General features: G+C 39.6%; 1 protein-coding gene across 7 annotated transcripts in view; it reads left to right on the forward strand.

Moving 5' to 3' along the window:
- The window catches only part of shld2 (shieldin complex subunit 2), a 120,234-nt gene that overhangs the window by 73,459 nt on the left and 32,193 nt on the right, over positions 1–14,582 (forward strand). For all 7 annotated transcript variants that reach the window (XM_059946322.1, XM_059946318.1, XM_059946320.1 and 4 more), the window contains exon 2: positions 65–225. The gene's annotated coding sequence lies outside the window, so the exon portion shown is untranslated. The remainder of the gene's footprint in view (positions 1–64; positions 226–14,582) is intronic.

The following is a 14,582-nucleotide window of genomic DNA, read 5'->3' on the forward strand; positions in this document are numbered from 1 at the left end:
TTTTCATTGAGCTGGTACACTTGGAAGAAGTTTTACAAACTCACTAATTTTCCCTCACACATAGGTCTCGCATTCATATTGGAATCATTGGAGAGTGTCAATAAAGCTACTCCATAAAGTATGTGGTACAAGAACCTGGGTTCAATGCTGACTTTGGATGTTGTGTGTGTGCATGTCCTCTCTCCTCACTGTGAAGACTTCCTCCCCCATCCCAAAAATGTGCTGGTAAGTAAATTTACAACTTTAAATTATTTGTTAGTGTAGATAAAAGAATAATAATAAGGCACTTCATGGACAAGTGAGAGAAAATAAGTTGCTTGGAAATAAAAGAGGGTAAGAGCCCAACAGGATTGCTTTGCTGGGAGCCACTATAAACCCAAGGTACTGAGTATCCTCCTGTGTCAAAATGAGTAAATATAATGTGACCTGTATATTTATAATCACAAACTGTTAGGGTAAGCACACTGACATACTTATTAATTGAGGTGTTAACAAAAACGTAAAAGCAATCAGTTGATTTATAAGGTAAAATTTGTTTTGTATGATGTGGAAGCTCCACTATTGACTTGGAGGATAACTATTTTATGTTTAAGGTAAAAATAATTCTTAAGTAAATGTATTGCCTTATCTGTACTGAGCTAGCTGATCCATCCAGAAGCAAATTAATTGCTATTCATTGTGAGTTACTTAATTTTTTTTTGAGAATTGGATGTCATCCCACGGCCAACAGTTATTTTCCATCCTCAGTATGTTAGGGAAATGAAAACTGACTGGTTTTAGCATTCCACGTGGCTGCCCTATGATATTGATTGAAGATGTTCACTGGCAGGTGCCAGTCAGAGATGTAGTTGGGCTTGGTAGTGATTCTATTTTGGCCTTTGACAAATTTGCTGGCCTTGGTCCTCTATCAGTCAGTTTCATATCACAATCCACTGACCAACTCTGGAACTGCTGAAACGTAAGAGTCCCAAAAGCCATATAACCACACAACAATTACAGCACGGAAACAGGCCCACTCGGCCCTTCTAGTCCATGCCGAAAGCTTACTCTCACCTAGTCCCACTGGCCTGCACTCAGCCCATAACCCTGCATTCCTTTCCTATCCATATACCTATCCAATTTTTTTTAATGACAAAGTCAAACCTGCCTCTACCACTTTTACTGGAAGCTCGTTCCACACAGCTACAACTCTCTGAGTAAAGAAGTTCCCCCTTGTGTTACCCCTAAACTTTTGCCCCTTAACTCTTAACTCATGTCCTCTTGTTTGAATCTTCCCCTACTCTCAATGGAAAAAGCCTATCCACGTCAACTCTATCTATCCCCCTCATAATTTTAAATACCTCTATCAAGTCCCCCCTCAACCTTCTACACTACAAAGAATAAAGACCTAACTTGTTCAACCTTTCTCTATAACTTAGGTGCTGAATCCCAGGTAACATTCTAGTAAATCTCCTCTATACTCTCTCTATTTTGTTGACAACTTTCCTATAATTCTGTGACCAGAACTGTACACAATACTCCAAATTTGACCTTACCAATGCCTTGTACAATTTTAATATTACATCCCAACTCCTATACTCAATGCTCTGATTTATAAAGCCCAACATGCCAAAAGCTTTCTTCACCACCCTATCCACATGAGCTTCCACCTTCAGGGAACTATGCACCATTACTCCTAGATCACTCTGTTCTACTGCATTCCTCAAGTGTCTTACCATTTACCATGTATGTCCTATTTTGATTAGTGCTACCAAAGTAAGTTCCTAGAAACTCATCAACTTTTTTTATCCCCAGTGCCAGCACCTTTCTGATGCTGCTTTAGAAGCTCTTAAGCAGAAACATAGAAATTCATTGATGACAGAACAATGCTGGCAAGCTTCCATGTGTAATGCTGCTTTATTTCAATAAAAATTGTATATGAATCCCTCACATCCAGAACATGCCCTCTTCTCATTGCTACCAGCAGGAAGGAGGTACAGGACCCTGAAGATGCACACTCAGCATCTTAGGAACAGCTTCGCCTCTACCATCAGATTTCTGAAGAGTTCAAGAACCCATGTACACTATCTCACTTTTTGGTGTCTTTTTGCATTACATATTTATTTTCTTGATTGGTCAGGGCATGAGGGGATACGGGGAGAAGGCAGGAGATTGGGGCTAGAGGAAAAATTGGATCAGCCATGGTGGGCAAATGGCCTAATTCTGCTTCTATATCCTATGGTCTTATAAACGTAGAATCCCTTTCTTTCATTAAATATATGATGGAGCAGAATCTTGCTGTCAGTTAAGAACTTGATACAAACTAGTTGAGTGTCCTACTGTTCAGTTACTTACCTCTGCCAGCTCCACTGCTAGAACAGCAGCACTGAGTTCAAGCCTTGGTATAGGGAGATCTGGATTGGGAGCAAACGTTGCCTTGACCAGAATGAATCCAACTTCATTGTATCCGGCAGAGTCAATGACTTTCGGGTTTGCAAAAATAGCAATTGCTTTAGTTGATGTTTCACATAAGATGCAGACCACTTTCTTTTAGGCTGAAGATAGTGGAATTGTGTAGGTTATTGGAATTTTCAAGTAATAGGATCCCGAAGGAAAGAATACCACTCTTGCCACTGCACATGTTTCTGTTTAGGGAGAGGAAAATTGGATCAGCCATGATGAAATGGTGGAGGAGACTTGATGGGCCAAATGGCCTGATTCTGCTCCTATATCTTGTGATCTTGTTTTGAGGGTCTGACGTATTTCTCCTGAATGACAGGACAGAATGCTTCGCAACTCTCAGCAAAATGAACTGTAAGTAGACTGACAAAAACCAAACCACCACACCCTCAGATGGTTCTAACAAGTCCCCTTCAAAATTTAGTGGCCAGAAATGACAGAAGAAATGTCTTCAGAGAACAGCAGAGGCATGGTCATCCAATGAGAATTGAGTAATAGATAGGAGGCAGATATCAGAATCATTATCAGGTTTACCATTACTGACATATATTGCGTTATTTCTTGTTTTGCAGCAGCAGTACAGTGCAACAGATTTTTTAAAAAACACCATTTTCTAAACTGAGCCCATATTCTTTGAGTATGTCTAATAAGAGGATTAACAATTAGTCTAGGTAAGTGACAAGGAAGTGCAGAAATGGAGAGATCCTTACTAGAGTTCAACTCCATTGCCACCCATTTTGGGTAGTCAGTCTGATTATGAAAGAAGGACCAAAAAGTAAGATAACAAATTTTGGCTTCCTAATAATATAAATGGAAGTTAGGCAAAGCCATACCGCCTTCCTTTTTAGATTATTGAAAGTGAGCTTTATTATGTCTAGAACGTTTGCCCTTCCATAGACAGGACAAAATGATAGAATCTAATGAATCAAAACAAATTTTAGAAATAAAAATTGGTAAAGACTGAAATAAGTATAAAAATTTAGGAAGGATATACAGAAAATATAATGGCCTTCATGGTTTCTCTCTCTAGTCCTATTTTATGCAATTATCTTTTCCTACCTTCTATGCAAGACTCAACATTTCATGATTGGTATAGAAAGGGCATTAGGCGTTTTAAAGATATTTTCATAGATGATCATTTTCTTTATCTGATGCGATTTGGGATTCAATTCTTAAGTCAGTTAATTCAACCCCTTTATGTTCTTGCCACTGCCTTTTGCAGTTTAAGTTTGTATATAGGGCTCATATGTCTAAAACTGACATTACTCCTGTTTGTGACAGGTGTAAAGGGGGCAAGGCTTCTCTTATTCATATGTACTGGGCTTGTCCTAGTCTAGAGAAATTCTGGAGAGAAGTTTTTTTAATCTTTATCCTATATTCTTAATTGCCACTTAGAACCTAATCCTCTGATTGCCCATTTTGGTACCTTGGGTGAGGCAGACATGCGTTTGAGTCCGACTAAACGTCGAACACTATCTTTTGCCTCTCTTTTGGCTAGACACTTAGTTCTTCTCAGGTGGAGAGATGTTGCCCCATCCACTCATGCTCAATGGCTTAGTGATATTATGTCCTGCATGGACCTTGAAAAGATTCGTTATTCACTTCTCAATTCAGACATAAAGTTTCATAAGGTGTGGGGACCTTTTCTTGAATACTTTCATAACTCCTCTTAGATTAAATTTATTCTTTTTTTTCTGTACCATAATCCCTTACTTCCAGCTTTTTTTGTTCTGTAAATATTACGTTTTTTTTTAATGGGAATTACATTATAGTTTTGGTAGTAGGCATTATAATTTTTAAATATATATTTACAGCTCTGTGGGGTCGAACGCTCTGATTAATTTTTCTTTTACATATTTTAATGGTTGGCCGAGAGTTTTGTAGTGGAAGGGTGGGGAGGATACTAACTTTATATGATTTTATTTTGGGTGCTTTTCCCTTATTATTAAGAATTATATATTAGATACATTTGTTTTGCACTGTATTAATCTTCATTTTGTTTTTGGTTTTTTTGTAGTTGTACTGTAGAAATGTATTCTGAGACTATGCCTTATTGTCCTAGACTCTTCCACTATTGGAAACATTCTCTCTACATCCACTCTATCTAAGTCTTTCAGTGTTCAATAGATTTCAATGAGATCCCCTCCCCCCATTCTTCTGAACTCCAGTAAGTACAGGCCCAGAGCCTACAAATGCTCTTCGTATGTTAACCCTTTCATTCCTGGGATAATTCTTGTGAACCTCCTCTGGACCCTCTCCAATGCCATCACATTCTTCCTTAGGATTAAGATGAGAATGAAGAGGTGTAAAGGGGACCAGGTGGATAAAACCCTCCATTGATACCTGGAATGAGCTGCCAGAGGAGGAGGAGGAGATGGAGGCAGGAATAGTAACAACATTTAAGAGGCATCTGAAAAGGCATTTGAATGAGCAGGGCATAGAGGGATATGGAATTAACATAGACAGGAGTGATCATTATAAATCGATATGGTGGTCAGCATTGATGTAGTGGGCTGAAGGGTCTGTTTCTGCATTGTGCAGCTCCATTATCAGTTGCATTGAACAGATGCCCTTTGAAACTCTTTGCTTAATGTCACCTTCAGAGTCAAAACTTGTCTGTTTTTTATTCATAATGATTGAGTGCAACTGTTGCAATGTTTTCATGAGTTAGTGTCACTGCACAATTGTTACTCATTTCATTGCTCTTGCTATGGAGTACATTGTTCTTTCCAGAGTCTCAGAGTGGAAAACAGCCATGGCATCTGAGGGACTTAAGTTCAAATTAATTTTCTTTAAAAGTTAACAGTGACAATAACCATGAAATGACAGAATTGCTGCTTAGACACCTTTCTGGTTCATTGATGTTCATTATTGGAAGAAATTCAGCTGTCCTTCCCTGGTTTTGTCAATCTGGGACTCCAGATCCATTTATGAGGCTGAGTCCTAACTGCTTCCTCTGTTCATGGGCAATTAGGAACAGACAATAAATTCTGGCACTGCCAGTGGTGTCCACAGCCCCTGAATTCAACTTGTTGCATTTGATTGCAGGCCTACCACCATTTCCTCAGTTGTTTCTTTTCAGGGTTTTTGATGTAATTTATCACTGCCCGATGGTTTATCCAGTTTTAGATACTTCAATATTTCTTTCTCTTTGCTTTTCCCATATTAAATATCCAACACTGTATATTTATGCTAACTATTGCGAAGGGGTTTTAGTAAAGAAGTTTTGTTTAAAAGCATTCAGGTTTTGGTGAGAATTACTGTGTAGTCTTGACCTTCTTCTCTAAATAACGTCTTGATTGTAACAAAGGGGATTTGCAAGATTGCTTCGTGAGCCAAGAGGACTGAATGTAGTCTAAGTACCTTCGGCCTATATTTTTCGAACTATTTCAGAGTGAAAGGTGATCTCATTGAAACATGTAAGGCTTTACAGGTTTTGAGAGGGTGGATGTTAAGGGACATCTTCAGATGGCAAGCACTTAGAGGTAATTTATTTTAAATTATTGAAACTTCGGAGGGGAGAATTACCAGCTTGAAACACTGCCTCTACATGCCTGCTTGAGTCTTGCAGCTGACTGAAAAATTAAAGTCACAAAATGCTGGACATACTAGACTAACAGCAATGTGGTGAGAGAAACAGTTGACACCACATTGGTGATTAAATCTAATGAACAGTTTGTTCTGTTTGTATTTCAGAATTCCATAATCTTCAGTATTTTGCTTCTGTGTCCTCAGTGGGCTTAAGGAGTCTGGTGGTGTGTCACTTACTTTAAAATGCTCTACTTCTGGTTTGCTGTTATATCCATTCTATTTGTATGGCTCTTTTGGATCAATGGTAGCCCTCAAGGTATTAATTGTAGAGCACTTACCAGCATGTCCCAGAATAAATCATAAAAAGGCAACAGTGGAGGCCTTTTAAGCCTTTGTCTGGGTAGCTCTCAAAGCTACATTTGGTTCCAATGAAAATTCTAACTAGCATTTTCAAATTCTCATTGACTTTAGACATGGTATTGGAATACAGGAAGTTTTATTTAAAAAGAAAAAAGCAATAGACCAAAAAATGTAATCAGCCAGTCTAAAATCATAGACATGGAAATTATTGAGACAAAATTTTAAGGCCAATGGAAATCGTCATTTAGAAAGGCACAGTTTCCAACTGAGGAGCTACACTGGATTGTTAAGGGATGACCATAAAGGACTACATAAATTTAATTTATTCACAAGTTATCAAAAAAGGCGCAGTTTATTTGATGTAGGTGATACAGATGTTAGCAAGGGATTTGGCCTTGTCCTATGTGGAAATTAATTAGATAAGTAAAAGCTTCAAGGATCGAAGAATAAATACTAGATTGGATAGAAAATTTACTCAATGGCAGAAAGCAACAATTAGAGTTTTAATTATCCAAGCCATGTGCAGTGAAATTCCACCAGACTGTCTGGGGCCCTTCCTTTCAAGTTTTGACCATATTCCCTTTTGAAATGCATGATTGGATCTGCTCCTACTTTGTTGTCAGGCAATACATTTGAATTGCTAATCACTCTTTCCACATTTAAAAAATAGAGATCTCCTCACATTACCTGTGGTGTTCTTATGCCAATCACCTTATAGCTGTGTCACAGAACTGTACAGTAGAGCGCAGGAACAGGCTTTTGATGTTTCACTGAACACAATGCCAAACAAAATCACTTCCCCATGCACGGTGAGGGAGGATGGGAAATAACATTTCATTCTTGTTGGCCATCAACACTGGCACACCTCAAGGATGTGTGGTTAGCCCACTGCTCTACTCTCTCTGCACACATGACTGTGTGGCTTGGCACAGCTGAGATGCTATCTATAAGTCTGCTGATGAGACAACTGTCGTTGGCAGAATTTCAGATGGTTACAAGGAAGCATGTAGGAGTGAGAAGATAGATCAGCTGATTGAGTGATGTCACAATAACAACCTTACAGTCAACATCAGTAAGAGCAAGGAATTGATTGGGGAAGTTGAGGGAACACATGCACATCCTTATCGAGGGATAAGCAGAGGAAAGGGTGAACATTTTCAAGTTCCCAGGTGAAGATCTATCCTGGGTCCAACATATTGATGCAAGTACAAAGGCGGCCCAACAACAGCTATATTTCAATAGAAGTTAGATGAGACATGATATCTGTATTAATAAGGACATTTGAGTATAAAAGTCCAGACCTTCATCGTACTTTGGACATTGTTATACTCAGTGTCTCTATTAATGAAGATTGAATTTCCATTGATTTATTACCACTTTCTTAAACATCTCTGCTACTCGGTTTATAAGGATATCACTTTCTCTCAGTTCTTGTGCCCACTTTAGAATTGAACCTCTGATCTAATGCATGATTTTGATCTTCCAATTAAAACATTATCACTGACGTTCTATGTGATAAATTCAATCTGCTAGGTGTTTCTCATCCCTACAGCATGGAGTCTCCCACCGGTCCTCCCACTGTTCACTACTGAGTTTTGAAATTGTCCCATTTACCCAAATCAATACAGAAATGGGAAGAGTCGTATCCACGGCACTAGTTTCTGAGGAACACCACACTCTGAATACCTTATTACTGCCCAGTAAGTAAGCAGTCACCACAACTCTTTTTCTTCTGTAACTAAGCCAACTTATTGTCCACATTGCTGGTGCACCTGCCAGTCCATTCTTGGCAAGAAGACTATTTTAATGACACTTTATCAAATAATAAAGAGTTTCCTCAGAACATTGGGGGGGGGGGGGGTCACTGGTATTTTCTATCAGTAAATCTAAAGAACACTGGATCACAATCCTTGCTGGGTTTTTTTAAAAGTAAGATTAGCTTTATTTGTCACATGTATATTGAAACATACAGTGAAATGCGTTGTTTGCATCAATAAACAACATGATCCGAGGATGTGCTGGGGACAGCCTGCAAGTGTTGTCATGCTTTCCAGTGCCAACATAGCATGCCCACAACTCACTAACCCAAACCTGTACACCTTCCAGATGTGGGAGAAACCACATTGTCATGGAGAGAATATACAATCCTTACAGACAGCAGCGAGAAACAGACTCAGATCACCAGCATATAAAATCTTATGGTAATTGCAATGCTAACATTCCACCCAATTATTCCCCCCCCACCACCACCACCACCACCACCACTAAAGTTGTCCCCTGTGTTATTGGTCCAAGTAATCTACCTATAGTAAGCCCGGTCCTTATTGCCATTGCCGCTCCCAACTCCCCCCTCCCCCCATGCCAAACATGGATGCTTATGAACCTCTGGCCCAACAAATGTCAGGTCCAGTCCTTGGACTCTATCAATACATGGCAATCCTTAGATCCTACCCCTTCCGCCTGTTGCATTGATGATGGGAGCATTTTACACTTGTCACCTGCTCTGCTGACCAACATTTCAGATTAGGGTTCCTATTTCTGCTCCTATTTGACCTGAGGTGGGGAGCAGAGTCCCTCAGAAAGAGAATTGAAGGGAGGAAAGAAATTTTGTTGTGGGGGTTAAATGTTAGATTGATGATGAGATAAAAGCTGGAGAGAATGCCAAGAGTTTCTGGGAACAAGAGAGCAAGGTGGAGCTAACAGGGTGAATTCAGAGTTATAAAAGGGATAGAGAGAGTGAGAGATGGAGAGGTAATGGAAGAGTGAGAGGGTGGGCGACGGAGAGAATGGTGAGGATGATAGACTGGAAAGTGGGGAGGAAGAGTGATGGGGGAGGTGTTGGTGAGGAAAGAACTGCAGCCAGACACTGCTGGAAGTTTATTGGCAGAAGGAGCACAGCAGGGTGAGAGGGAAGATTGGGTGGCTGTGAGAAATATGGAGGGAGATTGAGGAATGAGTGACAGAGGTGGAGGAGAGCAAAGAGAAGCATGGAGAGAGAAGGGGGATAGTAATGAACAAGCAAACACCTACTGTACCTGCCTGACAACATTTCCACACACTCACACTCACACTCACACATAGGCATGCAACCAAACTGCTTCTCTGGCTGATTGTCACTCTCCTCCTTGTAATACCCCTATGTACCTTTGCAATGCAAATCACTCTTGGTGACATGGACACAGAGCAATCTATGAAAAAAAAGGATGGGGCTTTTCCATGAAATATCTTTTATTAAAATTGAAGTCCTATGAAGGGTGGTTACATAAAAAAGGCAAAATTACCAGCTCTGTACCCACATTCATGTAGCATCTGACACAAATATCAAGAGCCAACAGCAGAAATGGAAATAAACAGGTACGATATGATGGCTACTAAGGGAGTTCAAAGCTGGGAACCCAATGCTCAAGGGTGTATAATCCTTAGGAACAGATAGAATGAAAAGATGGTTAGGTAGCTCTGCTGAGAAGAGATGAAATATTGCAGTAATGAGAAACTCTAAGTTTAGAAAATGTGGAGTCCATTTGAATGGAGATTAAAAAAATAAAAAAGGTATAGAAATGGGTATAGGATCCCAATAAAATCCTTGTTGTTGGAAGGGTATAAATGAAGTATAATCCAGGTATGTAAAAGGACTGGTACATTAATCATGGCTGACTAATCCCCATGATTCAATAAGAGGTGCACACAAGAGTAGACCGTTCAGCTCCAATGGCTGCTCTGACACTTAGAAAGATCAAAGTTAATCTGATATTCCTCAAAGCCATTTTCTTGTTCTTTTTTTTTCCATAATTCTCGATTTATTTACTGATTAGAAAACTATTCCAGACTTGCGTATGCAGAAGGAGTCTGACCCTCTTTGGAAAGAATTCTAAAGACTCCTCAGAGACAGGAAAACAATCCACATCTCATTCTTAAAAGGGTCTTCCCTTATTCTGAAATAATGGTGGCCACTTCTGGACTCTCCCGTGAGAATAAACATCCTTTCAACATTTACCCTGTGCTGGCCACAATAATCAATTCATGAAAAGCATTTGGGGATAGTTTCCTGGAGCATTATTTTGTAGCTATACAGGTAACAGACAATCTTGGATCTAATAATGTGTAATAAGTGACCTCAAAGTAAAATACAGTGCCTATAAAAACAATTCATCCCCCCACCCCACAAATTTTTTATGTTTAATTGATTTACAACTTTGAATCACAGTGAATTTAATTTGGCTTTTTTGACACTGATCAATAGAAAAGACTCTTGTGTCAGAGTGAAAAATTTCTACAAATTGGTCTAAATTTATTGCAATTATTAAACATAAAATAATTGATTGCATCATTACTCACCCAACCCCTCCCCCTCCCCTTCAGGTCAGTATTTAGTAAATGCACCTTTGGCAGTAATTACAGTCTTGAGTCTGTATGGATAGGTCTCTATTAGCTTTGCACTTCTAGACACTGCAATGTTTCCCCATTTTTCTTCACAAAACTGTTCAAACTCTGTCAGATTGCATGGGGATCATGAGTGAACAGTCCTTTTCAAGTAGAGCCACAAATTCTCAAATGGATTGAGGTTTGGACTGACTTGACTACTCCAGAACATTAACTTCATTAGTTTTAAGCCATTCTATGTAGCTTGGGCTTTATCGCTGGGGTCATTGTCTTGCTGGAAAATAAATCTTCTCCCAAGTCACAGTTCTCTTGCAGACTACATCAGGTTTTCCTCTAGGATTTCATTTTTCCTTCTACCTTCACAAGCCTTCCAGGGCCTGCTGCAGTGAAGCATCCCCACAACAGACACCACCATGTTATTGCTAATGTGTTGTGTTTGGCTTACACCAAAAATAGAGCTTAGTCTGATGGTCAAAAAGCTCAATTTTGGTTTCATCAGACCATAGAACCTTCTTCCAACTGACTTCAGAGTCACCCATGTGCCTTCAGTCAAAATCTAGCCCAGGTTTAGTGTTAGATTTTCCCCAACAGTGGCTTTCTCTTGCCACTCTCCTATAAAGCTGCAACTGGTGAAGCACCCTGGCAACTGTTGTTGTGCATGCAGTCTCTCCAATCTTAGGCACTGAAGCTTGTAACTCCTCCGGAGTGTCTTAGGTCTCTTGGTGGCCTCCCTCACTAGTCCTTTTCTTGCACAGTCACTCAGTTTTTGAAGACAGCCTGCTCTAGGCAGATTTACAGCTGTGCCATATTGTTTCCATTTCTTGATGATTGACTTACTCATCATTGACTGTACTCCAAAGGATAGTCAGTGATTGGGAGATTTTCTTGAATCCATCTGTATTCCAGCAAGACTTGTAGTTTTCAATAATCTTTACGCAGAGTTGCATGGAGTGGTTTTTTTTTGCCTTTGTGATTTAGCTTTTGCCAGGATGCTGACTCACCAGCAATTGGACCATCCAGATAAGGGTGTATTTTTACTACAATCAATTGAAGCACTGTGACTGCACACAGGTGATCTCCGTTTAACTGATTATGTGACTTCTAAAACCAATCAGCTGCACAAGTGATGATTTGGTGTGTCATTTTGTGTTTTATATTTCTAATTAATTTAGATCACTTTTTAGAGATCTGTTTTCACTTTGACACAAGAGTCTTTTTCTACTGATCTATGTCAAAAATAAGCCAAAATAAATCCACTGTGATTCAATTCAAACTTCCAAAGAAAGATGAATACTTTTTATAGGCACTTCTAGGAAGAAGCGATGGCTTGATATAATTTGGCATTCAGTTACAGAGTGAAAAACTTGAGTATGAAGCAACTATGTTAAACTTCAATAAGGGGAATTAAAAAGGTAAGTTTATAGAATGGGCTAAAGTGGGCTGGACAAATAGAGTAGGAGTGAGATGATGCTCAGTGAATATATAACCTGATGAGGAAAAAAAGTAAGAGGGGATGTTAAGAGGAAATTAGGGAGGACATTAAGTTGAAAGGCAAATAATAAGGTGGTAAAAGTTAATGATAGCCCAAAAATGCAGCATCCCCGTAAGGAGTTTGTACGTTCTCCCGGTTACCAGCTGGATTTCCTTCAGGTGTCCGGTCTCTTTCCACATTACAAATACCTATGGGTTAGTGGGTTAATGGCTCACATGGGTGTAATTGGGTGATGTGGACTCATTGGGCTGGAATGTGTCCCTAAATAAATTTCAGAGTCAGTTATTCAGAAGATAACAGGAGAACATTTGGAAAACCATAATTTGATGAAGCCATTCAGCATGGAGTCATGAAGGGGAAACTATGCCTCAAAAATATATAATATTTCCTTGAGGAAGCATCACCACGGAATCAGTAGATAGAGAAAATCCAGTAGATTTAAGATCTTTGGATTTCCAAATTCTGTCCAACAACATGCCACACAAACGTTTATTTTGCAAGACAAGTGTTTGTGATGTTGCAAGAAATGTATTAGAATGGATAGAGGATTAGCTAACAAACAGGAGGCACCAACTGAGATTAGTGGGTTATTTTCAGATTGGCAATATATAACCAGTGGAGACTCAGAGATCAATGCTATCATGATTTAGAATAAGGAAGTGAATATACTGCAGACAAATTTAAGAAAGATGCAAAATGGGAAGGCAAGCTGTGAGGCCAAGACTAAGAGTTTACAAAAAGGCATCGATGGTGAAATGAGTGTGCAGAAAGTTGTCAAATAGAGTAAAATATGGAGAAAAGTGAAAATATACACTTTGGTAAAAGAATAATGGAAAAGATAATTGTTTAAATACAGTAAAGTCTGCACTAAGCTGGAGCACTGGTAATTTGAGCATGTAACCCTGAAAGCTAGCATTGTAATGCAGCACATAATCAGCAAGGGGAATGTCTGCTGTATGTTTTTTTCCAAGAGGGTTGGAGAATGAAAGTACGGAAGTGCTACTACAGCAGTGTAGGTCACAATGTCCTCACATTAAACAACCTTTCCTTCTGCTCTGTTCACTTTTTCCATATCAAAGGTGTTGCTATGGGAATTTGCAAAGGCCCAAATGACACTTATCTTTTTGTGGGTTATATCAAACAGTTTTTGTTTCAAAGAACAAAGAACAATACAGCATGGTACAGGCCTTTCGGCCCACAATGTTGTGCCAACCCTTAAACCCTGCCTCCTATATAACCCTCCACCTTAAATTCTTCCATATACCTGTCTAGTAGTCTCTTAAATTTCACTAGTGTATCTGCCTCCACCACTGGCTCTGTCAGTGCCTTCCACACACCAACTACAGAGGTTCAGTGCTACTCTGGTCCCCTTTCACAATTCTTGTACTGTTACTTCAATGACTGTATTGACGCTGCTTCCTGCACTAATGCAGTACTTGAAAATGTCATTTATTTTGCTGCTAATTTCCAGCCAGCTCCCAGTTTCACCCTTCCCTTCCCTCTCTGCCTGTATCTCGGTGGTAGGCTGGTGACAAATATCCATTAGAAATGGATAGAATTCCATAGCTATGGCTCCTATTCTTACTTCCTTTTTGACTCCTGTAAGGACTCCATTCCATTCTCTCTGTTCCACCTCCTCCAGCATACTGGACAGTGAGACTATCCACACAGGTGTCTTTGTGATGTTTTATTTTCCAGAACTGTAGCTTCCTCTTCTACCAATTTTAACAGAAATATTGACTACTCAAGAAATTGCAGAGAGTTACAAATGCAGCCCAATGCATCACACAAACCAGCCTTCCTTTCCTCACCGTCAACACTTCCCGAAGTAGCCACCATAATCAAAGAACTTGGTTATTCTGTCTTCTCTCCTCTGCCATTGAGCATAAGATACTTAAGCTTAAAAGCCTCTAGTAACAGACTTATGGAAGACTTCTACGTCACCGTTAATAATCCCTTGAACAGACCTGTCTTATGCAAAAGAAACTCTTGATCTCCCATTCTCTCTGATCAATGTTCCTTCACTTCATTTATTTACCAGCTCTACACTCAGATCTGTCTGCCTATGACTGCACACACTACTATAATGAGGTGCAACCGAATCCTGAGGGGCCTAGAATGGACATGTTACAGTCTCCTGAACTTGATATAAAGTTCTAAAATTCAGATAACTCAGTTTCTCTGACCCAGAGTGGGTCAGGTAACGATCTGTAATGTTACTGAGCTTTTCGTTCTCCATTGGCATAGCCTGACCGGCCAGAGGTATTTTGCAACCCTGCATTTCACAATTATTACATTTCTTTGTGCGCTTCCTCGCCAGATGTTCTGGAGCAAGTCTGGCCTCACCCTATCAGGGTTATTCCTTCTCTCCTTGCCAAAC

This window comes from Hypanus sabinus, chromosome 21 (assembly GCF_030144855.1).
Source record: "Hypanus sabinus isolate sHypSab1 chromosome 21, sHypSab1.hap1, whole genome shotgun sequence".
Taxonomy (NCBI): Eukaryota; Metazoa; Chordata; class Chondrichthyes; order Myliobatiformes; family Dasyatidae; genus Hypanus; species Hypanus sabinus.